The following is a 16,744-nucleotide window of genomic DNA, read 5'->3' as shown; positions in this document are numbered from 1 at the left end:
TGGCGTGAAACAATTCACGGCGACAATGTGCAAAAGGTTTCTTTAAAAGCTGACCAGTGAAAACTATTATACTTCCATGTCTGTGTACCTACTATGCAAATGTTTTGCAGAATACCCACTGTCACCGCTTTAAGACGATTAAGACACCATATATCGTATCACGCACACTACATTTGGCAAATAAAAACAAATATGCCTCGACCCAGAATCGAAAACTCGACTTGCTGCATGCTAACTCAAAACCCTATCACTTGCATCAGCTGCACAGCTCTGCTCGTACCTGCTGACAAAGGTAGTTACCGTACATGTGATTGCCAGATTGCCAACGCCGGAAATACACTATGTATAAAAAGTATCTGGACACCTGGCCGAAAATGACTTACAAGTTCGTGGCGCCCTCCGTCGATAATGCTGGAATTCAGTATGGCGTTGGCCCACCATTAGCCTTGATGGCAGCTTCCACTCTAGTATCCAGTCTGGAACCGCGCGACCGCTACAGTCGCAGGTTCCAATCGTGCCTTGGCCATGGATGTGTGTGCTGTCCTTAGGTTAGATAGGTTTAAGTTGTTCTAAGTTCTAGGGGACTAATGACCGCCGGCCGCGGTGGTCTCGCGGTTCTAGGCGCGCAGTCCGGAACCGTGCGACTGCTACGGTCGCAGGTTCGAATCCTGCCTCGGGCATGGATGTGTGTGATGTCCTTAGGTTAGTTAGGTTTAAGTAGTTCTAAGTTCTAGGGGACTAATGACCACAGCAGTTGAGTCCCATAGTGCTCAGAGCCATTTGAACCATTTTTGACTAATGACCTCAGATGTTAAGTCCCATAGTGCTCAGAGCCATCTGAACCACTTATGTAGGCACAAGTTCAATCAGGAACTGTAAGGTTTCTTGGGGAATGGCAGCCCACTCTAGACGGAGTGCTGCACTGACGAGAGGTATAGATGTCGGCCGGTGAGGCCTGGCATGAAGTCGGCATTCCAAAACATCCCAAATATTCAGGTGAGGACTATCTCCAGGCCACTACATTACATGGATGTTATACTTGTATAACCACTCCGCCACAAGCCGTGCATTATGAACAGGTGCTTGAAACATCAATGTAGGCAAGTGCTGTGATAGTGCCATGCAAAACAGCAAGGGATGCAAGCCCTCTCCATGATAAACACGGCCACACCAAAACATCACTGCCTCCTAATTTTACTGTTGGCACTACACACACTGGCAGATGAGGTTCACTGGGCATTCGCCACACCCACACCCTGACATCGGATCGCCACATTGTGTACCGTGATTCGTCAATCGACACAACGTTTTTTCACTGTTCAGTCGTCAAATGTTTACGCTCCTTACACCAGGCGAGGCTTAGTTTGCCAATTACCGGCGTGTTGTGTGGCTTACGACCAGCCGCTCGACCATGAAAGCCAAGTTTTCTCATCTCTTGCCTAACTATCATAGTGTTTGCAGTGGATGCTGATGCAGTTTGAAATTCCTGTGTGATGGTCTGGATAGATGTCTGCATATTACACAGTACGATCCTCTTCAACTGTCGGCGGTCTCTGTCAGACAACATACGAGGTCGGTCGGTACGCTTTTGTGCTGTACGTGTCCCTTCATGTTTCCACTTCACTATCACATCGGAAACAGTGGACCTAGCGATGTTTAGAAGTGTGTAAATCTCGCGTACAGTGTGACATAACTGACTCCCAATCATCTGACCACGTTCGAAGTCCGTGAGTTCCGCGGAGTGCCCCATTCTGTTCTGTCACGAAGTCTAAAGACTACTGAGGTCACTGATATGGACTACATGGCAGCGGTAGCAGCACAATGCACCGAATATGAAAAACTTATGTTTTTGGGGGTGTCCGGATACTTTTGATCTCATAGTGTATGTGCAGGACGAAATATTGTGAGAGACATTTTTGTATTGCTAGTATGAGAGGAATCGCGCTGCGAAATCCGTGTGTGTAAATTTTTCTTCACCCTGTATACCTCGAGGCAGCGTAACACACAGTGCGCAAATTACCCAAACTCTATTCTTCTAGTGTCTGAGAAAGGGAGCACTTAGCTACTTCCAACAAACTTTACACACTTTTCAAACGTTTTCGAAACTTTTTCTAACTTGCACCCCGTACGTAATAAAGAAAGGAAGAAAGTTTGTCGCTTACTACATTCTTCCTGTTCATGCAGTAAAATCTCAGCATCAGGCATGAGTTTTAATTTATTACTTTTTTACTACTAACTCTATTCGCAACACATTTTGCCGACAGTATCCACTGTACCACTGAATGTACTTGCGGGATGAGTCAAAATGTAATACCTCCAATTTTTTTGAATTGTCAATAATTTCAAATAGAGCTACATAGGTTGAAAACTACAACTCTGACGATTAATTTATGACCTCTCAATATACTCTCTGTCCATTTCCGCAGTTTTTGCCCATATTTTAATAAAAACATGTATTCCAGGGGTGCAAAACGTACAGCCCTGCTTCCGAATCCATTGACGCATGGACGTTTGCACAGCCTGCTCATCTTGAGCCCAGACAGATGGAAGTCTGTTGGTGCCAGATCAGGGCTGCATGGGGGACGAGACAAGGCTCCTCATTCAGTTTTCACAATCCCGTCAGTGGTGCGACGACTGCTGCGTGGTCTTCCATTGTCATGCAAAAGAAGAACATCTGCTATAGTTTTGTTGGGCGAAATCTCTGAAGACGCACTTTAAGCTGTTTTAGGGTTCTGACGTATTGTAGAGAATTTATTGAGCATACTTGCTCCAAAAAAAAACAACCCTAATCACACCCTCTGGGCCCCAGAATAGCCATAATTTTGTCTGCCAATTGTACAGTATTGAATTTTTTCTTCTTCGGTTAGTTCCTGTGATACCATTTCATTGAGTGTCTCTCTGATTCTGGTTCAGAAAAATGAACCCACGCTTCGCTCCGATCACAAATTTTTCGAGAAACTGCTTTCCAGTGCAAAAGTTAACCTTCTTGGTACCCATCTTGCACAAACCTTTGACTATCCCAGCTGTTAAATAATCTTCATCACACTGGCTTTACTGAGGGAGATAATGTGACACAAATCTTTTTCAGTCACCCAGCGTTCACCACGAATGACGTCACCGACACGCTGAATGTTGTGTGGTATCACAGCAATTGCTGGCGTGCCTCACCGCGTTTCGTCATCCAACAGTTTTTGCCCTTCAGCTTCGTTCAGCGACGAATCCATCGTCTAGCAATGCTTATATCCACTGTTGTATCACCGTACACGTTTTTCAATCATTCACGAATGCGAAAGAGCGTTTCACGTTCGGCATTCAAGAATTCTATCACAGAAGGCTGTGTAATATGGACATCGATGTCGGCCATTTTGCAAGTGAGGGCAGTAATGGCATATGTTGACGCAGCAAGTTACTACTGCAGGGAACTGCAGAAAAACCTTTGTGGAATAGCACCAAATTCAGATTTTTCACTTAAAAAACTTTAATTATAAAAAATATACGAGGCGTTACTGTGTTACTTAACGTCGTGTCTTTGTAAGACACATAGTTCATGAGATAAGATATGACAAACATTGAGATGCGTGAAGAACTAGCTTTTCTTAAAACATAGCGCGTAATTACCGAGACTATACTCATCCATTATTTCATAATACTGAGGAGTTACTGTCTCGAGTCGAATTCGGATGTGTTAGAATAGTGTGCTAATATTCTTCCTGTGTTTGATCTTCCTGGTTTGTGTCGAAATCAATGCATCTTGCACTTGTTCATCACATGTCATCTACGTCAGCAGCTTTGATCCTTTTTGTTAAAAATTTACTTGTTATCTCAAAATCAAGACCATATTTCGGCAACAGAGAAGACGACAATATTCAGATTGAGATATGTAAAATCTTAGAAACAACGTTGCCGGGATCAAAGCAGCCCATTGCTCGAGGTCTATGCCACTGTTCATTGAGCTTTAAATTCCGGTGTAGAGGTACTATGTGGCAAGTTGTCTTCTGACTCCACAGTGTTGCTGTGACTATCCTCTTCTTCCCTAAAGCACCTGTGAGCTGTAGTGTGCAGAACTTAGAGAACTTAGGCATAACGAATGGAGTATAAAATGACTTTGATGGAAAAGTGGACTTATCTCCATTTTCCTCCGATCTTTTTCAAGTCTCATGCCGGCCGTAAGGGTGTGCTTTCAATTTTATTTTTTTTTTGCCACCAACCGAACACAGAGAGGGCAGGTGCAGACCTTGACAGAGTGGAATTTCAGAATTTCGGTCCTTTTTGTTTGACAATGGCCGGTTGGTACGGATGTAATATAGAGATAACGCAACTGCCAGTCCGTGTTATCGCCGGGTACGCCCCACAGCTGCTCACGGACGTCAGTATGCAGCGGCACGTCGTCCTATAGCAACGGCAGGCTGGCGGCGGAATAAAGCTCGATTCCCACTTCACGCTATCGGAAACGCGCCGTCTAACAGAGGCTGTTTATCCATGTGGCAGATGTAACTAGGGACGCAGTATCAACGAAGATCATCAATACTTTACTCATGAGTACTATAATTAAAAAGAGTATCGTATTCATAAATTTATCAAATTATCTTGAGATATCAATACTTCTCGTTGTTAAAAAGATTAGAGTGATATCGCCCCCAACCTCTCCATCTCTAAAATCTATCTGTAGTAGGGCGAGATAGTCGATTTGCATAAGTTTTAATTAGAATAATACAAGTGTTAAGACAAGCATTGTTTTTGTTTTTGTTAGAGATTACAGTTTTCAAATTGGAACTTCATATGCGAAATTTCAGTGCAGATTATTATAACAATACACTGACAGAAAAAAGTCACAACACCAAAAAATAATTAATGCAGAGACCAGAAATTTCGGGAATACACTACTGGCCATTAAAACTGCTACACCAAGGACAAATGCAGATGATAAACGGGTATTCATGGGACAGATATATTGTACTAGAATTGACATGTGATTACATTTTCACGCAATTTGGGTGCATATATCCTGAGAAATCTGTACCCAGAACAACCACCTCTGGCCGTAATAACGGCCTTGATACGCCTGGGCATTGAGTCAAGCAGAGCTTGGATGGCGTGTACAGGTACAGCTTCCCATGCAGCTTCAACACGATACCACAGTTCATCATTCATTGTGACGACCCAGTTGCTCGGCCCCCATAGACCAAACGTTTTCAATAGGTGACACATCTGGAGAATTTGCTGGCCAGGGCAGCAGACGAACACTTTCTGTATCCAGAAAGGCCCGTACAGGACCTGCAACATGCGGTCGTACATTATCCTGTTGAAGTGTAGGGTTTCGCAGGGATCGAATGAAGGGTAGAGCCACGGGTCGTAGCACATCTGAAATGTAACGCCCACTGTTCAAAGTGTCGTCAATGCGAACAAGAGGTGACCGAGATGTGTAACCAATGGCACACCATACCATCACGCCGGGTGATACGGCAATATGGCGATGACGAATACACGCTGCCAATGGATTCATCCGAAAAAAATGACGTTTTGCCATTTGTGCAACCAGGTTCGTCGTTGAGTTCACCATCGCAGGCACTCCTGTCTGTGATGCAGCGTCAAGGGTAACCGCAGCCATGGTCTCCGAGCTGATAGTCCATGCTGCTGCAAACGTCATCGAACTGTTCGTGCAGATGGTTGTTGTCTTGCAAACGTCCCCATCTGTTGACTCAGGGATCGAGACGTGGCTGCACGATCCGTTACAGCCATGCACATAAGATGCCTGTCATCTCGACTGCTAGTGATACGAGGCCGTTGGGATCCAGCACGGCGTTCCGTATACCCTCCTGAACCCACCGATTCTGTATTCTGCTAACAGTCATTGGACGATACGATAAACCGCAATCGCGATAGGCTACAATCCGACCTTTATCAAAGTCGCAAACATGATGGTACGCATTTCTCCTCCTTACACGAGGTATCACAACAACTTTTCCCCAGGCAACGCCGGTCAACTGCTGTTTGTGTGTGAGTAATCGGTTGGAAATTTTCCTCATGTTGGCACGTTGTAGGTAACGCCACCGGTGCCAATGTTGTGTGAATGCCCTGAAAAGCTAATCATTTGCATATCACAGCAACTTCTTCCTGTGTGTTAAATTTCACGTCTGTAGCACGTCATCTTCGTGGTGTAGCAATTTTAATGGCCAGTACTGTATGTTGATCCACTGTGCATGACAAAATGACGCGATCGTTAATGGATTGCGCCGAAAACAGTTCGGAGATCATAATGCTTCCTCCTCCGGCCTGGACCCTTCCAACGAATATTGCAGGGTGTTTGCTTTCAGACGTTTCACACCGTACACGCCAACGGCCATCTGTCCGATGGTGAATGAAACGTGATTCATTTGAAAAGGCGACCTTTCGCCACTCAGTGGACGTCCAGTTGAGGCAGTGGCGTACAAATTACAGCCTTCGTAGCCGATGAACAACAGTCAGCATGGGTGCGTGGACCGGGCATCTGCTGCGAAGACACATACGCAGCAACGTTCGCTGAACGGCCATTCACGAGACACTGTTAATAAAACTTTGGTTCATCTGGACGGTCAGTTACTCAACAGTTGCACGTCTGTTCGCCTGTACACGTCTCTGCAGCCATAGTTCACCCCTGTCATCTATTGCCCCTGATGCACCACAGTTGCCTCGGCACTGATTCTGGATTACGCTATTTTGGCTTGCATGGTATATTCGAACCACGTCGGCTCGCGAGCAGTTTCGGAAATGCTTCGATGTTTGTCCCGAAAGCCAGTGATCATGTCCTTTTGAACGTCAGATAAGTCGCTCCGTTTCTGCCGCACGACAAGTGCAGTTTCCATACCCCCCCCCCCCCCCCCCCCCGACACGCTTTGTATGCTCTGCACTGCTAGTGCCGCCGCCACCTGCCTTCTCTGAGTGGTAATTGTACGTCGACATCTAACAAGGGGAACCTCCATACCGTAAATCAAGGATTTTGATGCGCTTCAAATATGTTGCAGAGGCACTTACCTTGAGTACCTGGCTATCCGGTCTTTTAGCGACGGGTACTGGTTTTTGAGAAAATCGATTTTGAAGTTCATTGCGCCGTATGTATACCCGTAAAATTATATGTATTCCGAGCAAGTTAGCGTAGTGCAGTGGTAAAGGCTCACGGCTACCGCGCTGGAGGTACCGTGTTCGAATCCTGCTCGTGTACTTTTGTTTCTTTATTTTTCATTATCGACCGAATTTTTCAAAGAATATCAACAAACAGTGTAAGGTGTGCGAAACTATGAAGATATATTCAGTTATTAATTTTTTCTGTCATACAATATTACAAAATCTTAGTTTTCATCGTGCACATTGCTTGATGCGCCAGAACAATATTGTGGGTGATACTTATCATGGAAACAACCGAAGCGCAAATTTTCGCAGCACTGCGCTCATTTTATGAAAGCAACCGTCTTGCAGGCGCACGATTTCTTCATGAGCGATACCGGGAAACACAATTCTTTTGCATTCAAGAAGATTTCTCTTTCATCCGCTAATTTCGATGCAAACCTTGCGTATCTAACCATGCTTTCAAAATTAGGTGCGCTGAATTGATGTGCGATTAGCGAATGTAATTTTATCCCATCTTCCCTAGAAGCGATCTCTCTATTGTCTTTCATCGAGGCGGGAGCATTCTGAATAATTTTCGTGAGGATTTTCACTTCTCGGTAAAAATAAACATCGCAGGGCTAGCAATAAGGAGTGCAGTTTGGTGGAACCATTTTTAGGGTGCAGGTGCTTGGCTTTTCCTTAATTAGTGAATATCGTATAAAGTTGAATCGGTTTGCCTTCCCCGCGAATCGATATGTACAATAAATTTTTCTGCCCCACGTACGGCAAAATTACAGAAGGCAAAAATTCTTCGTACACCAATTTCGTGAACTTCCTTGATTTCGTGCAGAACATGACTACATTTCTGTATTTCTCAGTTAATTCGTCTACTCGTTTTTGAACGTTAGGACCAAATTTTCAGGACGGTTCTTGCATGTACGAAAAAGCATATGAGAACAGGATTCGAACACGGTACCTCCAGCGCGGTAGCCGTGAACCTTTACCGCTACGCTATGCTGACTTGAGCGGAAGATGTGTATGGTTACACAAAACGCTCAATGAACTTGAAAATCGATTTTCTCAAAAGTCAAGGCCCGTCGCTAAGAATCTGGGTAGCCTGGTTCTCATGGTAAGTGTCCCTGCATTTGAACCGCATCAAAATCCGTGATTTACGGTATGGAGGGTCCCATTGTAAGACAGGCCATGGTCACGTTAATCACGTTAATGTTAATGGCTGCAAGCCGAATATGAAAAGAAACACGAAGAGACACAAAAATGAAATTCTGTAAGACGATGGATGTGCCTGTTCTACTATATGGCAGTACAATCTGTACTATTGAGGCAAAAGGATCCTGGCATATCAAGCTGTTCAAATGATTTTTTACTAGCAATCAAAAGATGCATTAAGTTCGAAAGGGTTTCGAATGAAAACAATAGACAAGAGCTGCAAATTTTTGTTGTAAATAACAAAATAGAACATAAACAAAACTGGAAGGAATATCTGGAACGAATGGAAGAAACAAAATTCCAAAGACGACTTTTCAACACAAATCCATAGGAAATAGGAAGTGAGGCCAGAACAGCTCGAAAGACCTCATCTGTGAAAACGTGAATAAGAATGAGAATAACATTACCATCTGAGCACGATAAGCTCACATCCGACTGCATTTCTGCTGACGAATACGTTAATTACACAGTTAGACAGGATTCTTGTAGAAACAAGTTAGTTGGTTAGTTAGTTTTTTATTCATCCGTAGATCTTTTTCAAAGTGATATCAGATACGACATCTTAATCGAAAAAAGAACACTTTTTTTAAAAAAATTAACCAAATCGTACATACAGTAATATCAAATTATACTTTTACACTATTCATTTGTATCACATCACTGGTCACTAATCACACTACAGCCACACTCTTCTATACTACATGCACAGCACACACACACACACACACACACACACACACACACACACACAAACACACAGGGACCTTTTCGGCTGCCATCAGGCTCTTAACGATACATTTCTCATCCTATCGAATTCTTTATATTGTCGCCTTGGTCCATGTGGGAAATCTGTCAGCACCTCACCAAAGTGGATGAGATGCTGAGCTGTTTTGTATTTCTTGTTTGCTTACTCTTCGTAAACAAAAGTTTATTGTGGCTGTTATTCCATGATCACGAATATTGTCTGCCTCTGTATACCATTCTGGATCGTGTGCGTTATTTCAGTAAATAATAATGAGCCTTACTTTGCACTGGCATTTTCTTCATAACTCTGTGTGGTGCCTCTGATATAGCTCCCGTAATATTCGTTCCAGCAGGTCAGATACAGCATCAGTAGGAGCGTTGCGCTGAGTTAACCATTAACAAGGAGACTGTACAAACTTCCCCTCACCGATTTGATTCATACTGACAAGATGTGGAAGCCACGACTAGGACTTCAACACTTGTAATCAGAAAGACCCATCTCCCAACCGTTTTCGAGAAAATCGAATACGAAAAGTTCACAGGTGGACGAGTAAGCGTCAAGTTCCAAAAGCGCGAGGTCTTTGGATCTGGTCTCCCTGTCAGCACTTCTTTTTTCTTTAATTCCCACCTAATTCTAACAACAGATTTATTATGACTGCACCGATTGTTAGTATTTAATGAGTGATTTATTATTTTCGTAGTCTGTATCCTGAAAAAAGGAGGCAAAAATTTACGTAAGGATACTGGAAATTGAAAAGGATACGCAAGAACTTTCAAGAGAATCATCATAGTCATTTGATTTACGTTACTGTATCTTAACGTGTGACAAATATACATGCATGGTTTTCTCGGCGTGTGTATAGCAAAACTAACTTGGTTTACATCCATAAACAGTTATGGGTCGTCAAACAATTTCGTAGCGTACCACACATGTCTGTTGTTAGAATTGCGTGGGAATGAAAAAAAAAATTGCATCGGTAGCGAGGTTCGGCAACGAACCTCGCGCTCATGAATCTGAGCGCTCTCTCGGATTTCTTCAACGCTAGCGACCATGCGAAATATAAACTGAAGTGACAGAAGCCATGAGATAGCGATATGCTAATATACAAATAACGGTAATATCGCGTACACAGGGTATAAAAGGGGCTGTGGTTTGTACTCATGTGATTCATGTGGAAAGGTTTGCGACGTGATTATTGTCGCACGACGGGAATTATCAGACTTTAAACGCGAAGTGGTGGACGGAGCTAGGCACATGGGACATTCCATTTCGGAAATAGTTAGGAAATTCAATATTCTGGGATCCACATCGTCAAATGTGTGTGGCATTACCTCTGACCACGGACAAGGCAGTGGCTGAAGGCCTTCACTTAACGACTGAGAGCAGCGGCGTTTGCGTGGCGTTATCAGTTCAAACAGACAAGCAACACTGCGTGATACAACAGCAGAAATCAGCCTGGCACGTACGAGGAAGGTATCCTTTAGCACAGTGTAGCGAAATTTGGCGTTAATGGGCTAAGGCAGCAGACAACGGACGCGAGTGCCTTTGTCAACAGCACGTCATCGCCTGCTCTTGACCGTATCGATTGGACCCTGGACGACTGGAAAATCGTGGCCTGGTCAGGGAAGGGTAAACTGGCTGGGCTGATAGCAGGAAATTTAAAGGGGGGAGGAACTACATCTCATGGTGGAAACTCTTTTTTAGTGTAAGATCAGTGTCCAGTGGGAAACTCAGCCATGCAAGTACTAAAGATGTCAAAAAAGTTCAAGATAGTTGCAAAAGTAAAATGAAAAATGTTAGTATATTTCATCAAAATATTGGGGGATTGAACAATAAAATTGATGAGCTTCTGCTTTGTTTAGAAGATATAGAAACTGAGAATGTAATAGATGTACTATGCCTGTCTGAGCATCACATTGTCACTGATATGCAAAAGGTTAGCATCAATGGGTACAAATTAGCTGCACATGTAAGTAGAGATAATATGATGAGAGGAGGAGTTGCCATATATGTCAAAAGCTTCCACAGTGCAAAAAATTTAGAAACTAAAAAATTTTGTGTAGAGCAACATATGGAAGCATGTGCCACTGAACTTAAACTAAAGGATGGCACTTTCATAATTGTAACAGTGTATAGGTCCCCCTCAGGGAATTTCCAGCTATTTCTGGAAAACTTGGATGCTTTGTTGTGCTATCTGTCAGACAGGGGGAAGCAAATTATCATTTGTGGGGATTTCAATGTTGATTCCCTGAAAGAGTGTAATAGGAAGAATGACCTTTTAGTATTACTCAGTTCTTTCAATTTGAGCTCCGTCATTGATTTTCCTACTCGGATAACAAAGAACAGCAGTACATTGATAGATAACTTTTTTATAGACCAAGATAAGTTTAAGGACATAAATGCTTATCCTGTTGAGAATGGTCTTTCAGATCATAGTGCACAGCTTGTTACAGTACATGACATAGCTCCATGCAGTATAATAAATCAGACTTTCAAAGCAGTGCGTTCAATTAACAATATAAATATTGCAAACTTTAGGGAAAGCCTACAGCAGCTAGACTGGGATGAAGTGTATAAGGAACCCGATGCAAACTTGAAATATAACTTATTTCACAATACATTTTTAAGGGTATTTGAAAATTGTTTTCCCAAGAAAATAGTTAAACATAATTCCAAGAAAACATATAAAAAACCTTGGCTAACTAAAGGAATAAGAATATCTTGCAACTGCAAAAGAGAACTGTATCTAACAGCAAGATGGAGTACTGACCCCGAAATTGTTCAATATTATAAAAACTATTGTGCGGTACTAAGAAAAGTTATTAAAAAGTCCAGAAGCATGTGTATCATGTCTGAGATCAGTAACTCTGATAATAAAATTAAAGCAATTTGGAATATTATTGAAAGGGAAACAGGGCAACCAAGAGCACAGGAAGACTTTAGTGCAATAAAATTGAATGACAAGTGCACTAACAAACAATCAGAAATTGAAAATATTTTGAATAATCATTTTTTAAATGTTGTGGAGAAAATAGGATCTAGATCTTCACTAGAAGAGGCAAGGCTATTAATAGAAGAGGCCATACCTGCACAGTTTGAAACAGCTGTAATTCCACCAACCTCTCCCTCTGAAATCAGTAAAATAATAAACTCACTGAAAAGTAAAAGCTCTTACGGAATTGATGGCATTTCCAGCAAAGTACTTAAAGCTTGTTCCCCACAGATAAGTAGAATTCTCAGCCACGTATGTAATAGCTCTTTGGAGCAGGGTGTTTTCCCTGATAGACTGAAATATGCCATTGTAAAACCATTGCATAAAAAGGGGGATATGTCGGATGTCAACAACTACCGCCCAATCTCTCTTCTGACAGCTCTATCAAAAATTTTTGAGAAAGTAATGTATTCAAGAGTAGCCTCCCATATTTGTAAAAATAAAGTACTAACAAAATGTCAGTTTGGTTTTCAGAAAGGCTTTTCAACGGAAAATGCTATATATGCTTTCACTGATCAAATATTAAATGCTCTGAATAACCGGACATCACCCATTGGTATTTTTTGTGATCTCTCAAAGGCCTTTGATTGTGTAAATCATGGAATTCTTTTAGATAAGCTAAATCATTATGGTTTGAGTGGGGCAGTGCACAAATGGTTTAATTCATACTTAACTGGAAGAATGCAGAAAGTTGAAATAAGTGGTTCGTGTAATGTTAAAACAGCTGATTCCTCAAACTGGGGTGCTATCAAGCACGGGGTCCCACAGGGTTCGGTCTTAGGTCCTTTACTGTTCTTGATATACATTAATGACTTACCATTCCACATTGATGAAGATGCAAAGTTAGTTCTTTTTGCTGATGATACAAGTATAGTAATAACATCCAAAAACCAAGAACTAAGTGATGTAATTGTAAATGATGTTTTTCACAAAATTATTAAGTGGTTCTCAGCAAACGGACTCTCTTTAAATTTTGATAAAACACAGTATATACAGTTCCGTACAGTAAATGGCAAAACTCCAGTAATAAATATAGAATTTGAACAGAAGTCTGTAGCTAAGGTAGAATTTTCAAAATTTTTAGGTGTGTCCATTGATGAGAGGTTAAACTGGAAGCAACACATTGATGGTCTGCTGAAACGTCTGAGTTCAGCTACGTATGCTATTAGGGTTATTGCAAATTTTGGTGATAAGAATCTCAGTAAATTAGCTTACTATGCCTACTTTCATTCACTGCTTTCGTATGGCATCATATTCTGGGGTAATTCATCGTTGAGTAGAAAAGTATTCATTGCACAAAAACGTGTAATCAGAATAATTGCTGGAGCCCACCCACGGTCATCCTGCAGACATCTATTTAAGGATCTAGGGATCCTCACAGTAACCTCACAGTATATATATTCCCTTATGAAATTTGTTGATAATAATCCAACCCAATTCAAAAGTAATAGCAGTGTGCATACCTATAGCACCAGGAGAAAGGATGATCTTCACTATGCAGGGTTAAATCTGACTTTGGCACAGAAAGGGGTAAATTATGCTGCCACAAAAGTCTTTGGGCACCTACCAAACAGCATCAAAAGCCTGACAGATAGCCAACTAACATTTAAAAATAAATTAAAAGAATTTCTAGATGACAACTCCTTCTACTCATTGGCTGAATTTTTAGATATAAAGTAAGTAAAAAAAAAAAAAAAAACACTTAATCATTAGTGTCATGCAATATTTTGGGTAATGTAATTTCTTGTACAGACATCTTTTATTAACCTGACACGTTCCACATCATTACGAAGTGTCGTATTCATGATCTATGGAACAAGTATTAATCTAATCTAATCTAATCTAATCTAGTCAGATGAGTTCTGATATCAGGGTACGAGTGTGATGCAGACCTCACGGAGCCACGAATCAAAGTTGTCAAGAAGGGACTGTGGAAGCTGGTTGTGACTCCATACCGGTGTGCGCTGTGTTTACATGGCATGGACTAGGTCCTCAGGTCCAACTTATCTGATCATTGACTGGAAATGGTCATGTTCGGGTACTTGGAAACCATTTGAGACTAAACAACGATGGAATTTTTATGAATGAGAATGCGCCATGCCACCGGGCCACAACTGTTCGCAGCTGGATTGAAGAACATTGTAGACAGTTCGAGAGAATGATCTGGCCACCCAGATCGCCCGACATGAATCCCATCGAACATTTATGGGAGGAAATCTAGGTCAGTTCGTGCACAAAACCATACACTGGCGGCAACACTTTCGCAATTATGGACGGCAATGAGGCAGCATGGCTCAATATTTCTGCAGGGGACTTCCAATGGCCTGTTTAGTCCATGCCACGTCGAGTTGCTGCACTACACGGGAAAAAATGAGGTCCGACACGATATTAGAAGGTATCCAATGACTTTTGTCACCTCAGTGTGTAAGCAGGCCTAAACAAACTTCTTCTCACTGATTTCATTTTATTGACAGCGTGTGTAGGGCACGACTAGAACCTTAAAATATGTAAATATTTTAAAGCCCTAGTCGGGCCCTACACACGCTGTGAATGAAATTAAGTCCGTGAGAGGAAGTTTGTACTGTCCCCTTGTAAGACACAAAGAGCACGACGTTTCGATTGATGTATTAATTCAATTTTCTTTGGCAGAAATATATTAAGGCGCGGTCACATACGCAACTAAAGTGAGGCCGGTGCTCATGACTAACTCTAGTGCTCATGACAGACACTGGCAGAACCACAGTTACATGTGTAAACACTCAGTTTTCGCTGGCGTCATTGAATTGATTCTACCTTCTGCTTTGTCATTAAAAGATGCAGTCAGTTGTACTTAATGACGCCATAATTCTTCCTCCACTACTAAACGGCACCGTTCGACTGCTGCTTGGAAGTTGCATGTCAAAAATTCTGTCTTAGTTTTAGTGGAATCGTGGTCCATTCCATTTCATTGAGTTTTCTTTTTCTTGCCGCAGAAAATGTCGAAAAGTGGTCGGCAGGTACGAATTCGCAGTTTATGGAATCGTACAGAGAGTGACCCGATATTACTGTTTAATTTGTTATTGCGACTAGCATGCGCGCAAGTGTGTGTGTGTGTGTGTGTGTGTCTGTGTGTGTGTGCGCGCGCCTCATTTCTACACGTTATTTATATATGAATGATATATCCCACAATTCGGAAACATTTCTAGGCAAACACATAAACAAAAAAATATGGAACCGATAAAGCGGGTCGTATAAGGACCATGGTTTGAGATATCGCAAAAACTGTGGACTGTATGCAGGAAAACGCCCCCGAGTGTGATGTGCCACATAGGAAAATAATAATTAGAAGTGTTCAAAAAGCCTACATTAACGGATGCCACAATATTCTTAAATCTCTAAAGAGTGGGGCGCCTGTAGGTGATATTTACAGTTCTGTCGAAAAAGATTTTACCACTCATATGATACTACATAATTTTAATTTTTTTTGTTGCATTCTATAGACGGCCGCCCGACTTACTTTGGAAGAGAGAAGGAAGGTAGAAGCGTGGACAGAAGTGTTTAGGTCACCTTCAACACTAAGAAAAAAATTTCAGCATTGGTTTCATAAGGATCCTCCGAGCCATTCAGTTATGTGTCGACTGCATGACAAATTTCTGGGCACCCGATATGTGACCAATGATGATAAAGAAAACAGTGGAGTTCAAGAAGTATTAGAACGGAAGATAACATCATCAATGTTCAAGGCACACTAATCAGGAGCCCAGGAATGTCAAGTCCGAAATTAGCAGTGGGAACAGGAATCACGAAGACAAGTGTCTTAAGAATTCTCCACCTCGATCTAGGAGTGGAAGCCGTACCACAATCAAACGATACAGAGCTCTATCTGACTCTCATAAAATTGCTCGTGTACGAGCTGCAGAAGTCTTATTTAAAATGACCCTATTGTCGTGTTCTTTATGTTGAATGAAGCCACATTTCATGTCCGCGGCAACGTCAATAAGCACAACTACGCCATTTGGAATGCAGACAATCCCTATGAACTAAAGGAGCACACTCGATCCTCTCCGAAAGTCAATGTATGGTGCGGTATATCGAAATTTGGAGTATTTTTGCATTTTTTTAAGACTGAACTGTAACGGGAGTTTCTTAGCGAGATATGTTGCGGAACGTTGTTGTTGATAATCTTGCTGCAACATCACATTACCTCTAGTAAGATGATGCATCACCACATTGTTCCTTAAAGGTTCGACATTTGGTAGACGTTTTGGAAGAGGTAAACCTTTGAAGTGGCCACCATGGTCACACTATTTGACTCTATGTGATTTCTGGCTTTAGGCAAAGGTGAAAAAACGCTTTTATGCTACAAGACCTACTGACGTTAATGACCTAGAACACTTAAATTTGTGAACGAGCTATGGCTACCTTGGTGAAAAGACTTTGCACATACACTGAGAACCCAGAGTCGAGGAAGTTCATTAGCTTTATTTGGACTTGTCTACATAGTGTTTGTTTCCATGTTAAAATAATTAAAATAATATAAGAATAAAAGAACAATAAATAGTAAGAATAATAAAATAAAAGTCAATCCCATATAAGTGGTAACATATTTTTGGACAACTCTCTATAACCCAACTGTTGGCTAGTTTTCCTTAGCAGACAGCATATTCGTCTTCCAGTGTGTGTTTGTTATCCGCACTTCATTCCTGCGCGTAATTCGT

Source organism: Schistocerca gregaria, chromosome 6, assembly GCF_023897955.1.
Source record: "Schistocerca gregaria isolate iqSchGreg1 chromosome 6, iqSchGreg1.2, whole genome shotgun sequence".
NCBI classification, from domain to species: domain Eukaryota; kingdom Metazoa; phylum Arthropoda; class Insecta; order Orthoptera; family Acrididae; genus Schistocerca; species Schistocerca gregaria.
The sequence above is the reverse complement of the archived record's forward strand: the minus strand, read 5'-3'. Positions refer to the sequence as shown.